Source organism: Malaclemys terrapin, chromosome 19 (genome assembly GCF_027887155.1).
Source record: "Malaclemys terrapin pileata isolate rMalTer1 chromosome 19, rMalTer1.hap1, whole genome shotgun sequence".
In the NCBI taxonomy this organism is placed as follows: Eukaryota; Metazoa; Chordata; order Testudines; family Emydidae; genus Malaclemys; species Malaclemys terrapin.
The window spans coordinates 2,322,009-2,340,344 of NC_071523.1; the positions used below are offsets into that span (position 1 = coordinate 2,322,009).

The following is an 18,336-nucleotide window of genomic DNA, read 5'->3' on the forward strand; positions in this document are numbered from 1 at the left end:
GGATCACTAGCAGGAGGGTCTCTGCCGATTGAAGTCACTAAAACACAGGATTGGGGACTTCAACGGCAGAGTCCAGGGAAGGGTCTTGTGGCCTGCAGCATGCAGGGGGTCAGACCAGATGATCATAATGGTCCCTTCTGACCTTAAAGTCTATGAGTAACTAACACCGATCAAGACAGATTTACATCGAGATTGGCCAGACAGGCGCTGATGGCCCATTAAGGGGAATCGAGTCGCCCACTGGCCGTCCCAGAGACACCGCAGAGGGCAGGTGCATGACGGAGGCAGCCTCGCTCCGAGGACACAGCAAGGATCTTTCTAGCAGCTGGAAGAGGGACAGTGACATCACCACTTTGCCTCTCTCCTTCCCCACCTACTCCGAAGACTTGGGCCTGGGGAGATTGAACACAGAATTCCGCCTGTGTGTTAAGAACTGGGACCTTTCTCCAGCAGCGGGAGGTGGGGGAAGCTGTTTGATTCAAATCTTGCTTAGTCTGATAAAGCTTAGAATTTAGACTGAGATTTCATATCTTACGTAATCAACTTTGACCTCTTGCCTAACACTTATAGTCATCACTTAAAATCCACCTTTCTGCAGTTAAACTCATTTTAATGTTTTATCCTTACAAGTGAGTTTGTCTAAAGTACTTGGGGAATCTGCTCAGATTACAAGGCTGGTGCATGTCCTTTGATGAAGTAGTGAACTAATTAAGGAGCTTGCATTGTTCAAGAGAACGCCTTGAACAGTGCAAGGCAGTACCTTTCTGGGGTGAAGCTGGAGGTATTTGCTGGTGTCTCTGTATAATTCATGAGTGGCTTAGAAAGCATTCATGCAAGTTAGCTAGGTGTGTCTCTGCATGGTGGTGGTGGTCCATGGGGGATGGAGTCATCCATCTGCCGTCCAGACTGGGAAACTTGAGAAGTGTGCTGCTTGCCTGGAGCTAGAATTCAGGATGTGACAGAGTGTCTGCCGAGACGGATCAAGCCCTTGGACTGCTACCCCTTCCTACTTCTCCACGTGGGCACCAGTGATACTGCCAAGAATGACCTTGAGCAGTTCACTGCAGACTACGTGGCTCTGGGAAGAAGGATAAAGGAGTTTGAGGCACAGGTCGTGTTCTTGTCCATCCTCCCTGTTGAAGGAAAAGGCCCAGATAGGGACCATCGAATTGTGGAGGTAAATGCGTGGTTACACAGGTGGTGTTGGAGAGAGGGCTTTGGATTCTTCAGCCATGGGATGTTGTTCCAAGAAGAAGGATCAGTAGGAAGAGATGGGATCCACCTAACGAAGAGAGGGAAGAACATCTTTGCAGGCAGCCTTGCTAACCTAGTGAGGAGAGCTTTAAACTAGGCTCCCTGGGGGATGGAGACCTAAGCCCGGAGGTAAGTAGGGGGATACCAGGAGGAAATACAAGGAGGAGAGTGCAACAGGGGAGGCCTTCTGATTCATACTAAGAAAGCAGGGCAATCAATTAGTTATCTTAGGTGCCTGTACACAGACGCAAGAAGTCTGGGAAACAAGCAGGAAGAACTGGAAATCCTGGCAGTCAAGGATCTAGGATTCTATGATGTGATAGGAATAACAGAGACTTGGTGGGGTAACTCACATGTTTCCAGATCACAGGCTCTGGCTCTCATGGGGGAATTCAATCATCCTGACCTCCACTGGGAGAGCAATACAGCAGTGCACAGACAATCCAGAAAGTTTTTGGAGAGTGTTGGGGACAACTTCCTCGTGCAAGTGCTGGAGGAACCAGCTAGGGGCCATGCTCCTCTTGACCTACTGCTCACAAACAGTGAAGAATTGTTAGGGGCAGTAGACCTGGGCAGCAGTGACCATGAGATGGTCAAGGTCAGGATCCTGAAAAAAGGAGAGCAGCAGAACACAGACAACTTCAGAAAAGCAGACTGACTCTGTAACGGAGCCCTCCTTGATCCTCCACAAAACTCAGTCGGAGACCACTCCAACTGTATGCACCAGTGCTCTTTTATTCTTGTGCCAGTTCCCACCACTTTCTCTATACACTGTCTTCAGGCCAACACCCAGGGGGACCACTAGCTTCCCCAGCTAGCAGGGGTCTAGAGCCACATGCTTCTCCCTTTCCTGTCCCCCTTCCCCTTTAGTTTTATAGGCCAGCTTTATATGACTGGCCGATTAGGCCCACAGGTGCCGATGCTCAAGTAATCAGGGTGTGGTCTCCCCTGCCAGCCCCAACTAATCCCCTTAATTGGAGAGGGGCTAACAGGGACCTGGCCAGCACCCGGTTACAGACTCCCTCAGGGAACCGATGGGCAGGATCCCCTGGGAGGCTAACATGAGGGGGAAAGGAGTCCAGGAGAGCTGGCTGTATTGTAAAGAATCCTTATTGAGGTTGCAGGAACAAACCATCCCGATGTGCAGAAAGAATAGTAAATATGGCAGATGAGCAGCTTGGCTTAACAAAGAAATCTTTGACGAGCTTAAGCACAAAAAGGAAGCCTACAAGAAGTGGAAACTTGGACTGATGACTGGGGAAGAGTATAAAAATATTGCTCAAGCATAGATTATTAGGGACCTATGAAGGTTGTCTAGTCCAACCCCCTGCTCAAAGCAGGACCAATTCCCAACTAAATCCCCAAATGGCCCCCTCAAGGATTGAACTCCCACCCCTGTGTTTAGCAAGTCAATGTTCAAACCACTGAGCTATCCCTCCTCCATGCAGGAGTGAAATCAGGAAGGCCAGGTACAATTGGAGTTGCAGCTAGCAAGGGATGTGAAGGGTAACAAGAAGGGTTTCTACAGGTATGTTAGCAACAAGAAGGTGGTCAGGGAAAGTGAGAGACCCTTACTGAATGAGGGAGGCAAACTAGTGACTGATGATGTGGAGAAAGTTAAAGTACTCCAGGCTTTTTTTGCCTCCATCTTCACAGACAAGGTCAGCTCCCAGACTGCTGCACTGGGCAACACAGTACGGGAAGGAGGTGAGCAGCCCTCAGTGGTGAAAGAGCTATTTAGAAAAGCTGGCCATGCAGAAGTCCATGGGGCCGGATGCGCTGCATCTGACGGTGCTGAGGGAGTTGGCTGATGTGATTGCAGAGCCATTGGCCATTATCTTTGAAAACTCGTGGCGACCAGGGGAGGTCTTGGACAATTGGAAAAAGGCAAATATAGTGCCCATCTTTAAAAAAGGAAAGAAGGGGAATCCAGGGAACTAGAGACCAGTCAGCCTCACCTCAGTCCCTGGAAAAATCATGGAGCAGGTCCTCAAGGAATCCAATTTGAAGCACTTGGAGGAGAGGAAGGTGATCAGGAACAGTCAGCATGGATTCACTAAGGGCAAGTCATGCCTGACCAACCTGATTGCCTTCTATGATGATGTAGAGGTGTGGACTCACCCCTGGGGTTGAGTCAGGGAATTAGCTCATTCCAGCATTGGAGTGCCCTCTGCAGGCCAGTGAGCCACCTCTCCTCTGGCCCCATGTCCCTCCCAGGACCCTGGTGCCCTTTTGTCTGGGGTGCTGCCCCCTGGCAGTAACCCCACAGTCTTAGGGTCTCCCCTCCCCAGGGAACCCCCACCCACTATCCCCACCTCACCTCAGAATAAGGTCACTGCCAGTCACCAACTAGCCCCTGCTCCCTGGGGCAGACTGCAGTATAGGCCACTCATCACAGGCAAGGGAGGTTTGGACCTGCTGCCTTGGCCTAGCCCTGGGCTGCCCTCTGCAACCCCCAGTACCCCTTGGCCTTCCACTAGGCCACAGCCTGGGGCTTTCCAGGCTGGAGCTCCCCAGCCTGTACCCAACCCTGCTCCCCTCAGGTACCCTGGCTCTAGCTCACTGCAGCCAGGCCCTTCTCTCTCTGAAGGCAGAGAGAAACTGCTTGGCCACTGCCTCACAGCCTCTTATATAGGGTCAGCTGTGGCCTGATTGGGGTGTGGCCCAGCTGCTTCCCCAATCAGCCCAGCTTTTAGAGCTGCTGCCCGTCCACAGCCCTCCACCAGCGCAGTTCTAAACCCCTCAGGGCAGGAGTGGGTAACTACCCCACTACAGATGAGATAACTGGCTCTGTGGATGAGGGGAAAGCAGTGGATGTGATATACCTTGACTTTAGCAAAGCTTTTGATATGGTCTCCCACAGTATTTTTGCCAGCAAGTTAAAGCAGTATGGATTGGATGAATGGACTGTAATGTGGATAGAAACCTGGCTAGATTGTCAGGCTCAACGGGTAGTGATCAACGGATCAATGTCTAGTTGACAGCCAATATCAATCAAAGTGTCCCAGGGGTCAGTCCTGGGGCCGGTTTTGTTCAACATCCCCATCAGATGGGATGGATTGCACTCTCAGCAAGTTCGCAGCTGACACTAAGCTGGGGGGAGAGGTAAATATGCTAGAGGGTAGGGATAGGGTCCAGAGTGACCTCAACAAATTGGAGGATTGCCTCAAAAGAAATCTGATGAAATTCAACAAGGACAAATCCAGAGTCCTGCACTTAGGACAGAAGAATCCCATGCACCACTATAGGTTGGGGACCGACTGGCTAAGCGGCCGTTCGGCAGAAAAGGACCTGGGGATTACAGTGGATGAGAAGCTGGGTATGAATCAGCAGTGTGCCCTTGTTGCCAAGAAGGCCAATGGCATATTGGGCTGCATTAGTAGGAGCATTGCCAGCAGATCAAGGGAAGTGATTATTCCCCTCTAGTCAGATGTAGCCTCACCAGGGCTGGAGTACTGCGTCCAGTTTTGGGCCCCCCACTACAGAAGGGATGTGGACAAATTGGAGAGAGTCCAGCAGAGAGCAAAGAAAATGATTAGGGGGCTGGGGCACATGACTTATGAGGAGAGGCTGAGGGAACTGGGATTGTTTAGTCTCCAGAAGAGAAGAATGAGGGGGGATTTGATAGCAGCCTTCAACTACCTGAAAGGGGGTTCCAAAGAGGATGGAGCTCGGCTGTTATCAGTGGGGGCAAATGGCAGAACAAGGAGCAACGGTCTCAAGCAGGGCCAGCTCCAGGTTTTTTGCTGCCCCAAGCAACAAAAAAAAAAAAAAAAAAAAAAAAAAAGGCAGGAGTGCCGCCCCTTGAAAAGTGCCACCCCCAAAGGGCCAGAATGCTGCCCCTTGAAAAGGGTTGCCCCAGCACATGCTTGGAACACTTGTGCCTAGAGCCGGCCCTGGTCTCAAGTTGCAGTGGGGGAGGTTTAGGTTGGATATTAGGAAAAACTTTTTCACTAGGAGGGTGGTGAAGCACTGGAATGGGTTCCCTAGGGAGGTGGTGGAATCTCCTTCCTTAGAGGTTTTTAAGGCCTGGTTTTGGGGGGGATAGCTCAGTGGTTTGAACGTTGGCCTGCTAAACCCAGGGTTGTGAGTTCAATCCTTGAGGGGGGCATTTAGTAGGAAAGTGGGGTAAAAATGTGTCTGGGGATTGGCCCTGCTTTGAGCAGGGGGTTGGACTAGATCCCTCCTGATGTCTGTTCCAACCCTGATCTTCTATGCTGTTGGCTGAGTGATCACAGCATGTGGAGGGGTTTGCTGCTTGTCACTAGCATGGCAGTGTAAGAGACAGCCCAGGGAGGAGGCACAGCAGTCCTACAGCTCCAGGTTGTACTCCTTGGGAGTGTCACAGGGCTTCTCTAGTACTCGGAAGCAGCAGGTTGAGACAGGCTATTGGGCTGGATGAACCAGGGCCCGGAGCCTCAGAGGAATTCCAATGGAAAACAGGAGCCAAAGGACCCTTGAGGATCTGGGCCCAATCGTCTGGCCTGACCCATTCGGCAAGTGGCAATGGGAGAACCAGGCTAGAAGGACGAGGGTTTGAGCTGGTAGGGCAGAAGGTGGACACCAGCTGAGATGGTCCAGTGCTCTGATCCAGGATGTTCTGACGTAGACAGGAGGACAAAGAAAGTGAAAGCAGTTCCCTGCCAGATGTTAAGGGAGCTGTGAGAGTCCATGCCAGGACGATGGAAATGAGCATCCTGGGGTAACGGACAGACTTCCATGGGGATGAAACCTTCCATGTACCTGCAATAAGAGAAGTGCTTTATTGAGCTGTGCTGCTGACTTCATTAGGAACGCCAGATGAGGCCTATCCAGAGAGCTCTCTCTGCTCCCAGGGTGTAGCTAGCAGACTGAAATTGGTGAAAACAGTGGCCAGTCATTTTGCTTGCTTCTGACATTATACCCATAATCCCCCTGGCCAGCCCAGCCCACTGTGGCCACTGGAGCTGGGGAAATTCTGCAAACACTACATTGACAAGCATTTGTTCCTATATCAAAGAGCTGTCCGAGTGAGCCCTGATCCTGCCCTGGACTAGCTGTGCTTTGTGGAGGGGTTTTGCTCACATGGGTATATGGGCAATGGCTGTTCCTCCTATGGATAACCCCCTCCAACATGATGATGGAGATTCATGCATGAACAAGAGCATTCACTATTCCTTACTCTCTGGTTCATAACTTTTCATTCCTAGAGTGAGGGAGCAGAAACAATACCATGCGGCCAAAGACACCAGCCCGGCAATTTGTTTGCAAGGAGTCCATTGCTGAGATTGGTTTGCAGCAAGGACCCAGTGCACAGAAACCCAAGTCTGTGTGGGGCGAAACAGCACCACAGAGAAGGGCTAAGGAGGGGTTGTGGGAGTTGGCAGCCCAGGGTTCAGTGTGCGTCTTACCTGAGGGTGTCAAAACCATACAGGGAATCAGCAGAGCCACACAGAGACTGAGTATTACCGTCCACTTCACGGTCACGAAGAACCTGGGAGAGAGGAGGAGCAGGCAGATGCAAGATGTCAAAACCGTTCCCCAGAGGCTATGCACGTGTTGTCTTTCCATATCAAAGCCTAAAAATGACCGTTTAGATCAGAGGAAACCACAAGACAAGAACATACAATCTACAGGAGCGAGCACAGCGTGTGCCTCTTCTTGGGAACAGACTGCAACAACACTGAAGCCAAAATGCCTGCAATCTCTGTACACACATGTAAAGGCACAGCACACAGAGTACAAAGGTACATCTGTATCCTCTGAAGACTTCCTTCCATTTCCTTCCCCCCAGTACTCACTATCAACCATGAGGAGGGGGAGAACTAGCTAGTGTCAGCATTAAATGAAACCCCAAAGGAATACGTGTTTTATTTTTAATATAGATGAATTTCTTGGAGCACTCAGCCGTCTGACCAAAGCAGCATGCGGGAGACTTTCCAAATCAGATTTTAAATTACTTGGTTTAAAATATATTTATAGAGATGAGGCCTGATCCAGAACCCCAGAGACGAGGCCTGATCCAGAACCCCAAATCCATACGCCCCTGAACTTGGACCCAAGATCATCACTACAGATCATTTCCATGTTTCCTGTTGCAAAATGGGGAGCAAGCACTAATCCCCACCAGAATTTGACTCCAAGCCCCTCATGCTCCTGTAGTGCAACTGGAGCAGGTTGTGTGGCAGGGGGACATGGGGGCTTTTCAGCAGAGATGGGCCGGAAGCTACAGCTGCTCCCCATGGTGCTCACACAGCAAATGGTGCCTGAACCCAAAAGTCAGTTACGCCAGAGAAACCTAGGCCTGTGTGTGCTTGTCCACAGGGCTAAAATGCCCTGGGCAGTCCCGAGTTCTTTAGAAAGCTGTGCGCCCCCCAGGCGGACAATTAGCTTCTGAGTCACCAGTCCAATTGGGGGTGCAGTCTGTGCAGAAACCCCTGGGAAAGGAAAACACCTGCAGCCACCTATTCCAAAGTGGCCTCTGATTTTGGGGGTCCCCCAGCTTTGAGACATCTTAAAGAACAGGGAGGCAGGGATGGACCAAGAAGGGTCTTTGTCCTGACAGGCTCAAATAACTCAAAACCCATTTCTCACGAGTGTCTGCACTTAATGCTGAAAAAGGCCTTCACCACTGTAATGATCCAAGCGGTTAGCCACATCTGGGTCACTACATGGTTGTTCCAGGCCTCTTCCAGCTAGCCCTCTGCCCAGAAGCCTGCTTTTCTCAGGTTCATGCTTGTTCTGATTGTATCCTTGGCTTTTTCTGCCCTACGTTTTCTCCTGTTTCTCTCTCACAGACACACAAACCTTCACAAAACAATAGCCAGCAAAATCCCTCTGTCCACATGTGCCTTTGTTTTGGGTGTGGTGACACGTGCATGTATTTGGGGGGAAGGGGCAGCCGCTGTTGGTTCAGCTATCTGGTTCCATAGAGTAGCTTCACTGTTTCTCACACCTGTTTAAATGAGGGGTGGTGGTGATGACCCGTAACAATACATTCACTTGCAGTCAATAATTCAGCCACTAGATGACACACTGCTGAACGGCATTCCATGGTGGTGGCCCCCAGTGAACAGGGAGACAACGCTGAAATTCAGGCTGTGTAGAAACCTCTTTGTTTGTGCCTGGAGTTCAGAGATGATTTTTTTTAAATAAACATCTCCCTTTTAAGGGCCTGTCTTCACTGACAAGTAAAGTTATAACTTGAGTGTTGCCCCAAGCTCAAGTGCTGTCCACATACAAAAGCCTTTACCTTGATCCTAGTGGTGCTTTTAGCTCGAGTTTGCTGGCCCAAGGATAGGGGGATAGACTAAAACGTGTCTCAGCTCGACTCATTAGCTGCTAACATGACTACTCTGTAGTGTGGACGCAGTTGAGTGCCATTAGTCCTCCAGTGCTTTCCCACAATTCCCCCATGGGCCAGAAAGGACAATTCTCTTGGAAAGAATTCATACAGCCACTCAGCTTCCTGGGATGTGCTTCCAGAAGCGTTAGCAGCACACCTGAGTGAGTGCAGGACTAAGGGTTCTGTTGCAGAGTCACCTTCCTCACTGTATCTGGGCTAACTCAAGAGGAGTCACTCGAGTGTAGATCACTCACGCTAACTGCAGTGAAAACAAACCCTCCAAGGGGCTGAGTCCATGCGCCATGATGGTTCCAGCCCTGGGTAAGCTCTGAGCTGCCATTTGAATGACAGGAAGGGCAGCCTGGTGACATGTAGCATGGCAGAAAGCTCAGAACTGGATCCAGAGACAGAGGGCTGCTACCTCGTCCCTCTCCCCCACCCCCAGCTCAGCTTCCCTTTCCTCTTGCTACAAACCCGGACGTGTGAAGCGTCAGCAGCCAAGCCCACAAAAGACCCAGTCCGTAACTGGAAAGAGCTGTGGAAATCTGCTGTTCCCTTGCTGCCGTTCTCATTAGAACTGGGATGGAGCTGAATTTTCTGTTACGTGAGAAGTTCTACAATTTCAGGGGTTCCTCCCCCCATTTCAAAACAGAATGAAAACCAAACCCCAAAATTTTCAGACAAATGAAATGCTGCCCCTCCACTTCCCTCCCCAAAAAAAATTTTGGGGGGGTTGATCAAAATGTTTTGTTGCAATAAAATCAAAACATTCCATTCCAATTTTGATCCTTTCAAACTTTTTTTAAAACTATACACCTATAAACAGTGGTGAGCTGGAGCCGGCTCCCACCGATTCACAAGAACTGATTGCTAAATTTAGAAGCCGGTGTAGAACCGGTTCCTAAAGGGGCGGGCAGGTGGGCAAACTCCGGTCCGCGGGCCACATCCGGCCCGCAGGACTGTCCTGTCTGGCCCACCTGAGCTTCCAGCTGGGGAGGCCAAGGCTCCCCCGGCCCCTCCCCCGCAGAGCCGCCGGAGCCCTGGGGAAGCGGCGGGGATCCCACGGCTATTTAAAGGACCAGGGCGGCAGAGGCAGCTGGAGCCCTGGCCCTTTAAATAGCCCCCAGAGCCCTGGGGCAGTGGAGGCGGGGCTCCAGCAGCTATTTAAAGGGCCGGGGGCCGTAGAAGCAGTGGGAGCCCTGGTCTTTTTAAATAGCCCCCAGAGCCCCACTGCCGCTACCCCGGGGTTCCAGCAGTGAGGCTCTGGTGGCAATTTAAAGGGCCTGGGGCTCCCTGGGGAAGCTGGGCCACCCCGGTACGGCGCACCAGCTCTTGCCAGTACGCCGTACGGGGGCATACCGGCTTACTTTCACCTCTGGGTCAGGGGGGTGGGGCTGCAAGCTCCAGCAGCTGCGTGGCATCCTTACACAGCAGCATGGTAAGGGGGCCAGCTGGGGCTGGGAGGAGGGGTTGGATAAGGGGTAGGGAGCGGTTGGAGGGGGCGGAGGTTATGGGGAGGCGGTCAGGGGACGGGGAATGGGTTGGATAGGCGTGGGAGTCCTGGGGGTCTGTCGGGGTGGTGGTGGATGGGGTTGGGGCAATCAGGGGACAGGGATTGGGGCGCGTTGGGTAGGGGGTAGGGTCCTGGGGGGCAGTTAGGGTGGGGGGTCTTGGGAGGGGGTGGTCAGGGGACAAGGAGGGGGGTTGATGGGTTGCGGGTTCTGAGGGAGCAGTTGGGGGCAGGACGTGGGTTAGGGTCGGATGGGTGGGTGGCGTGGAGGAGACAGGCACGTGGGGCTTGTACTCACCGTGCAGTTCCCTACCGGGTCTTCGGCGGCAGGTCCTTCACTTGCTCCGGGTGAAGGACCTGCCGCCGAAAACCCGGAGCGAGTGACGACCCCCCTGCCGCCGAGGACCCGGTAAGGAACCGGTTCTTAGGATTTTGGGAGCTCATCACTGTCTATAAACCAGTGAATTCTGTGTAGACAAGCCATTTTGAACTGAAAAATCCAAACGGTCCCTTCTGAAAATGTCAAAGCAGGACACTTTTGACTTTATCAAAATTCTTCACTTCAAGTTTTTGCTAAAGGAATGTTTGAAGTGTCTCATTTCAGATGAAAACAGTTTTTGTCAAAAAACATTTCAATGAAAAATTCCCAAGCAGGTGTAGCCCCGATCACCTGGTTTGCTAGGTGGTGTAGCCTCATAACAGGGCAGCTCCCTGCTTCATGCTGGTGTTTTATACGCAGTGATTTACCCTAGTTGGGCCTTGTGATAGTCTGCTTCCCTTTAACAGAAGTTGTTAAGTTCGGGTCCGAAGCGCCGCAAAGACCAGGATGGGGGTTTGGAACTAAAGTTCTGGTTTGGCCCCCCCGGGACAAGACCAACTTGCGGAGATCAGACGCAGAGCTGCAGTTGCCCAGCGTCTGCGAGGTTTGGAGTTGGGGCTCCAGTTCTGGTCTGTTCCTGGTATTTAAGCACCTGCTTAATGAGATGGTTTTTCGCCTGCTGTTCACAGGGAAATAGACGGAGTCACCGCTGCAAATAGGCAAGATCCACTGCTAACGTGGCTAGAGCCAGCTCAAGCTCCAGTTAATGCAACGCTCCAGCTTCCCATCCTCTAGGAGTGGAACATCCTCCCCCGTTTGTACTGTTACCTGCTTGTTCCCCTCCAGTCATCAGCCAGAACCATATGACCCATCCTGTTGTGCCATGAGCATATTCCCTTCAACCCCCATGAACTACCGGTTAGGGTTACCATACGTCCTCTTTTTCCCGGACATGTCCGGCTTTTCGGCAGTCAAACCCCCGTCCGGGGGGAATTGCCAAAAAGCCGAACATGTCCGGGAAAATGGCGGCTCTGCTCCTCCCCGACTCTTCGGCTCTGTTTAAGAGCCGGGCTGCCCGAGCGCTACCGGCTTCGGGCAGCCCCCGTGCCTCCGGACCCTGCGCCGCCGGAGCCCGGGAGGGGAAGTGCCCGGCTGGGGGCGCAGGGTCCGGAGGCATAGGGGCTGCCCAAAGCCCGAGTGCTACCGGCTTCACGGTTTGCAGGGCAGCCTCCAGACCCTGCGCCCCCGGCTGGGCGCTTCCCCTCCCGGGCTCCAGCTGCACTGGGGAAGCGCCGGCTGGGGGCGCCGGGTCTGGGGGCTGCCTGGCAAACCCTGAAGCCGGTAGCACTGGGGCAGCCCTTTCCCCCTGGCTGGGAGTGGGAGGGAGGAGGGGGCGGAGTTAGGGTGGGGAAGGGGCGGGGCTGGGGGTTGGGAAATGGGCGGGGCCAGGGCCCGTGGAGGGTCCTCTTTTTTTATTTATGAGATATGGTAACCCTACTACCGGTCAGCTACTAAGTGAGAGCTAATGGGGCAGATTTTCAAACACCGCCGGCCATTTCTGCGCCACTAGTCATTGTTTGTGCAGTTTAGACCATTCAGAAGTTGGAGCACCAGATTTGTGGGGCCTCAAAATGACATGAATTGTGGAGGCAGAAATGGAGGCCAGGCTGGGTGGGACTGACTTTAAAACCAGATGGCGGAAGCCCTCCCCCAACCCTGGTGCATGCTGGGAGAAAGGAAGGTTGGGGTCAGGCATGCGAGACAGTGCATGCAGCAGAGTGACCTCCTTTCGAGCCGTGGGACTGTCTCTCTGGTGCCGCCGATTAGGAAGTGACACCTGCGGTGGGCAGTGCGAGCGACCCCCCCGGCAGCAGCTACACGGCCCCTTTTGAGCTGGGTTTAAATTAAACTCAAGGCCCAGATCAGGAAGTGGTGGGCTGATTTCCAGCAGCGCTGCCGAGTGGGCTGAGGGGCAGTGGTGTCTAGCACATTAGCCTAGGGTTGAGGAGACCTGGGGTCTGCTGCTGATCTGCTGGGTGTCCTTGGGCAAGTCCCTTCCCTCCGGCTCTCTGCCATGCTCTGTTTGGATTATAAACTCTTCGGGGCAGAGAGCGTGTCACACGGAGTGTGCATCACCTCGCACGATGGGGCCTCCAGGGGCGACTGTCCTACGAAGAGCAGTAGGTTCAGGAAGCTGGTGACCACTTGGAAAGGGAGACGGAGCCAGATTGTAATGGGCTAATCTGCTCAGCCTGGTCTCTAGAGGTCAGTTTAAGCCCTGGAGCGTGACGTTTTCTGTCCCTTGCAAACCTCTTTTGTCCGCATAAACTACCCTGACTCTGGTTCTGGTTCTCTTTATGACCATCTTTGCCTTCCTTGAATCTTGCTACGCTCTTGGCCTCAGCAATATCCAGGCACTGAGTCCCCCCGGCTAATTACACACGGAGTGGGAAAGCATTTCCTTGCAGGAGGTTTGAATTTGCTCCCTTTCCATTTCATTGACTGTCTCCTAGCTGCTGCGTTTGTCTCTGGGGAGACACAGTCAGACAGACGAGGGGCAGACAGACGGGGCTTTGTTGGGTCTAATAGCAGATGGGGAGCCAATGGAAGAATTCAAGCCACCATCAAGCTGGCAGGCAGGTGTGTTTAGTACGGACTGTAGGAGGTGACGTGGGCATGTTTGGAACAGCACAATCCCTAGCTCCTAGCACTTTTTATCAGGAGATCTCAAAGGCACTTTACAAAGGAGGCCAGTATCATTATCTCCATTCTACTGATAGGAAAACTGAGTCACAGAGCAATGCCATGACTTGCCCAAGGTCACCCAACAAGGTAGTGGCAGAGTAAGGACTTGAACCCTGGTCTCCTGAACCCTCCTTTAGCATCCTAGCCACTAGGCTAGCAATCAAGGCTGAACCATAACAGGCTTCTAGGTGGCAGATCTGGCTGTGGGGACAGAGAGCTAGAAACGGGCCTGTATGCTGCTGAGCAGAAAAAGGAGGCAGGATGGGCATGGCCTGGATATGTGGGGCAAGGGGGCAGGAGGAGACCCAATGGCCCTTGCCAAGCCCACTTACAAGAAGCTATTTTGGTTTGTTTGTTTTTGTAATTGCTCTGAACGTGTTATAAATGGCAGGTTGCAGGTTTGGGGGGTTGGATAAGAAATGGCTGTTAGAAAGTTCCCTAAGGTTAAATGATCTGTTCCAAACTTGGTGAACTGCAAAAAGTGAGTAGCCTAAATGATAGACCGGGGTGGGCAAACTTTTTGGCCCGAGAGCCACATCGGGGTTGCACAACTGTATGGAGGGCCGGGTAGGGATGGCTGTGCCTCCCCAAACAGCCTGGTCCCCGCCCCCTCCCACTGACTGCCCCTCTCAGAACCTCCAACCCATCCAATCCCTCTTCTCCTTGTTCCCTGACCGCCCCCTCCCGGGACCTCTGCCCCCTATCCAACCCCCCTGCTCCCTATCCCCTGACTGCCCCGACCCATATCCACAGCCCTGCCCCTGACAGCCCCCCCAGGACTCCCATCCCCTATCCAACCCCTCTGCTCCCTGTCCCCTGACTGCCCTCCTGACCCCTATCCACATCCCTCCCCCGACAGGCTCCCTGGGACTCCCACTCCCAACCCTCCCTGTTCCCCATCCCCTGACTGCCCCTCAGAACCTCCGCCCCATCCAACTGCCCCCTCCTCCCTGACTGCCCCCCAGGATCCCCTGCTCCCTTACCCAACCCCCCCGCTCCCCACCCCCTTACCAGTAGCAGGAGCTCGCAGCCGCGACACCCGGCCAGAGCCAGCTGCGCTCTCCATGCTGCCCAGTGGGAGCAGTGGGCCTGAGCGTGGCCCACGCTGTGGCTTGGCTGTGGGAGAGGGGGGCCAGGGACTAGGCTCCCCAGCCGGGAGCTCAGGGGCCGGGCAGGACGGTCCCACGGGCCGGATGTGGCCCACAGGCCGTACTTTGCCCACATCTGTGATAGAAAGTAATTGAAGGTTTTTCTACAATTGTTTCAATTGTTGGATTCAAGAGGTGGTAACAAAGTTATTACTATCTTTCTTTAAGAAGAGAACTGATTTTTTAGACAAAGGAAATACACCTTTCAGTATGACCCATTATAGTCTCCCCTTCAACCAGTTCCTTATCCACCTTTCAGTTTTCATATTAATCCCCATTAATTGTCAACTTCAAGAGATCAAAAATCCTGAGTCAGACCCCTCCAAAATCGTGCGATTGGTCCTAAAATCATGTCATTTTAAAAATTAAAGATCATAGTGTGTTCTTAGGTCAGTCTCTTGATGTTTGGACTCCCTGTGCCCATCTCAGGGAGTGGGCATGTGACAACTGGTGCTCCCCACTCTCCCACATGTACTGGGTAAGGTGATTTTAGCCTTCACCCCCACATCTGCCCCTCTCCTGCCCAACAATTAACCCTGTCCCCCATCAATTCAGTCCCGCAGCCCCCATGATCACCACCCCATCAGTTCATTCCCCCACCCCATCAACCCCCACCCACCTCAGTTCACCCTACCAGCACTGACCCCATCTGCCCAGAACTCACCATCAGTACAGGCCCCCATTAGCTCCCACCCTCAGCATTTCAGCCCCTCTGTAGCCTCCAGGCCATAGGTCTGCCCTCCCAGCCTCACCTCTGCGCCTTAGAGCTCTTCACCTACCCCAGGTTTGGGGGGCTGCTTGGGGTCCCCGCTCTCACTTCCCAGGCTGGCAGGGGAGCAGCCACCGGGGGCTGACAGCTGGAGCCCCAACCATGCCCAGGCCAGTTGACAGGATTGCTAAGGAAAATGAAGCCTCACTTTTAGAACTCTCAAATGTTGGGATTTTTTTTTCCAGTTGATTCAATTCCTTATTTGAGGTTATATCTGAGCTGACGTTCCTCTGCCCTGTGCCCTGCTGCCTCTTCCCCACTGGTTAGCCTGTTAGCGTTGTGTATCTGAGCAATACATACATTCTCATTTCAGAGCGGTAGCCGTGTTAGTCTGTATCAGCAAAAAGAACAAGGAGTACAGATCTCTCGCATTCTTACGCGCATTTAACAGGCGCGATTTCAGCTTTACGCGGTTGGCAAAAAACAAAAAAAGGAGAAAAATAACAATTTTAATACTGTACCTATAGTGCGGGCGATTCCGCCTGCCATTCAACTCAATGGGGTTTTGGCTATACGCCGTTTTCGCTTTACGCGCTAACCGCGGAATGGAACCCCTGCGTAAGATGAGACTCGCCTGTACTTGTGGCACCTTAGAGACTAACAAATTTATTTGAGCATAAGCTTTCATGGGCTAAAACCCACTTCATTGGATGCATGCAGTGGAAAATACAGTAGGAAGATATATATACACGGAGAACATGAAACAATGGGGGTTGCCATATCAACTCTAACGAGACTAATCAATTAAGATGGGCTATTATCAGCAGGAGAAAAAAACTGCTGTCTGCTGCCCCCGGGTCCTAGCGCCCCCCATCCACTAATGGGAAGACAGGCTGCCCTTACCCTGCCCTTCCACCCTAGCCCTGAGCCTCTCCAACGCCCCAAACCCCTCATCCCCAGCCCTCATCCCCCTGCACCCTAATCCTCTGCCCCAGCCCTGAGCCTCCTCCTGCATCATGAACCCCTCATCCTCAGACCCACAGCCCTCACCCCTGCATCCCCTCCTATCCCCAAACTCCCTCCCAAACCCCCTCCCCACACACCCCCTCCTGCCCTCAAACTCCCTCCCAAAGCCTGCACCCCCTCCCTTGGCACCGCCTCCCACCCCCAAACTCCATCCCAGAGCCTGCACCCCTCACCCCCTCCTGCACACCCACCCCCTGCCCCAGCCCGGAGCCTGCACCCAGCACCCAAACTCTATCCCAGAACCTGCACCCTGCACCCTAATCCCCAGCCCAGGACCTGCACCCCAGACCTCCTCCCTCCACCCAACCCCCCTCCCAGAGCCTTAGGCAGGTGTGTGTGGGGGGTTCTGAGCACCACCAAAATTTCTACAACCCTGCCACCCATGCGAGTGGATAAGGGTCGGGGCAGTCAGGGGACAGGTAGGGTCCTAGGGGGGCAGTTAGGGTGGGGGGATTCTCAGCAGGGGGCAGTCAGGGGACAAGAAGTGGGGGGGTTGGGGGTTCTGAGGGGGGCAGTCAGGGGGTGGGAAGTGGGAGGGAGTGGATGGGGGCGGGGCTAGGGCGGGGCTTCCCCCCCCCCTCAGTGTCCTCTTTTTTGATTGTGGAAATATGGTAACCCTAACGTTACAGATGTTTGAGCTTGGGGCCCCTGTACAGCAGTCCCCCTTTCCCTGCCTCTCCTCAGCCCTGCTTAGGGGTGTCACCTCTTCTGCTCTTTACAACAAACATAATATGCAGGGTCCACCCGGGCATGGCGTGGGCCAAACCACTGTGTTCATTAGCGTGACGGCCCAGCTACACACACACAACAGGCTGCACCACTAAAGGGCTCACAACTATTGAAATGGGGCACTGCCCAATTCCTATATGCTACCCGGGCATGCTGGGATGGGGAGGGCAATGGGGTGGCTGGAGACTGAAGGACTGTCAGGCAGTTCAAAGGCCTTTGGAAAGGGGGGTGGACGCACTTGTCAAATGGTGCAGAAGTATAGAGGTGTAGTTAGGCAGATTTGGTATGATTAGCTTTGCCGTGTTAGACAATTAGATCCCCTTTAGGAGGAAGTTAAGGACTTTTTCAGGTAGTGCCACAGACTTGAGTGAGCCGTAACCACTGCGTAAGGAAATCGATAGGACTGATAAACAAGTGAGTGTGATGCAGGCGGGTGTGGGCAGACACACACAAAGCACAGCTGAGCATGTCCGCAAGCCAAGAGAGGGATGAAAGTGGGGGAGTTGGCCCAGAAGGTCTGTCGGTTGCCAGAAACATGGGGTGACAGATGATAAGAGCCTGTAATATTCGGAACAAACCTGGAATTAGGCTACGCTTTACCAAGTTAAGTTAAACCTGTTAGCACCTTTGGTGTCCATTGTATTAATGCAGGTGTGTATGAGTTATTGTGGAATTGTGTGTGTTTCCTCTGGGAGGGTGGGGGGATGCTAATGAAATTCTCCGTCATCAGCCTTTGAAGCCCCCACTCCCCAGAGATATCCATATATTGGTTCAAACTGGATTCTCCAGAGACCACTCAACAAAGAAAAGACTTCTCACTAAAAAGCCTGGATTTTAAGCTGACTTGGGGGCTTCTTCTTGATCCAGCAAACGGACAGGACCCCTGGTCCCCCGGAGGGCTCCAGTCCTGGGAGAGGGTTGGAAGGACTTGGCCTTACAGAACTGTGAGCTTGGTCTGGGCTGAAGCTCTGATGAACTTGTAGCTACAAAGAAATCCCTAGGGTGGCGTGATGCCTGGTGAGTTGAGATGCCTGGCATGCGTGGAGGTTCTTTTACTGTTTCTAATGTGCTGTCTCTGTGGTGCTCTGTACCTTCAAACTAGCGCAGACCTGCACAGGAAGTGCTGCGTGGTGACTGATGTCTGTGGCAATCACTTTATCAGGATCCGAAGAGGAAGCAAGCAGGTCTGTGTAGGCAGAGCGTGAAGACGATAAGTCGTTTCCCACCTTACTTCCCTGTTCTGTTGGCCCCTGCGCCAATGCTGTGGTGGTGGTGGGCTGGGGAGAGAGGTGAATGGGGGGAGCAGAGGGCAGGCTACTGACTGCATGTGCACATCTGCAGACTGTTCTCACATTGGAGGAGTTTACCCTGAGGCAGAGAAGGGTGCTGGTCAAAAAGGCTGTGGCCTAACTGGGGAGCTGTGACACGCTGCTATTCGCCAGGATGGTACCCCCACAGCTGGTGCAGAAGTGGAAGAGGCTGGACAGCCATCTGTCTTGGATGGCGTTTAGGCCAAGTCTAGGCTACAGAGTTAAGTCGACTTAAGTTTTGTCAACGATCATGTCACTTTAA

The 18,336-nt window shown here is 53.0% G+C and overlaps 1 pseudogene; it reads right to left on the reverse strand.

Moving 5' to 3' along the window:
* Window positions 1-18,336, reverse strand: part of LOC128826278 (alpha-1,3-galactosyltransferase 2-like) — a 38,343-nt pseudogene that overhangs the window by 7,892 nt on the left and 12,115 nt on the right.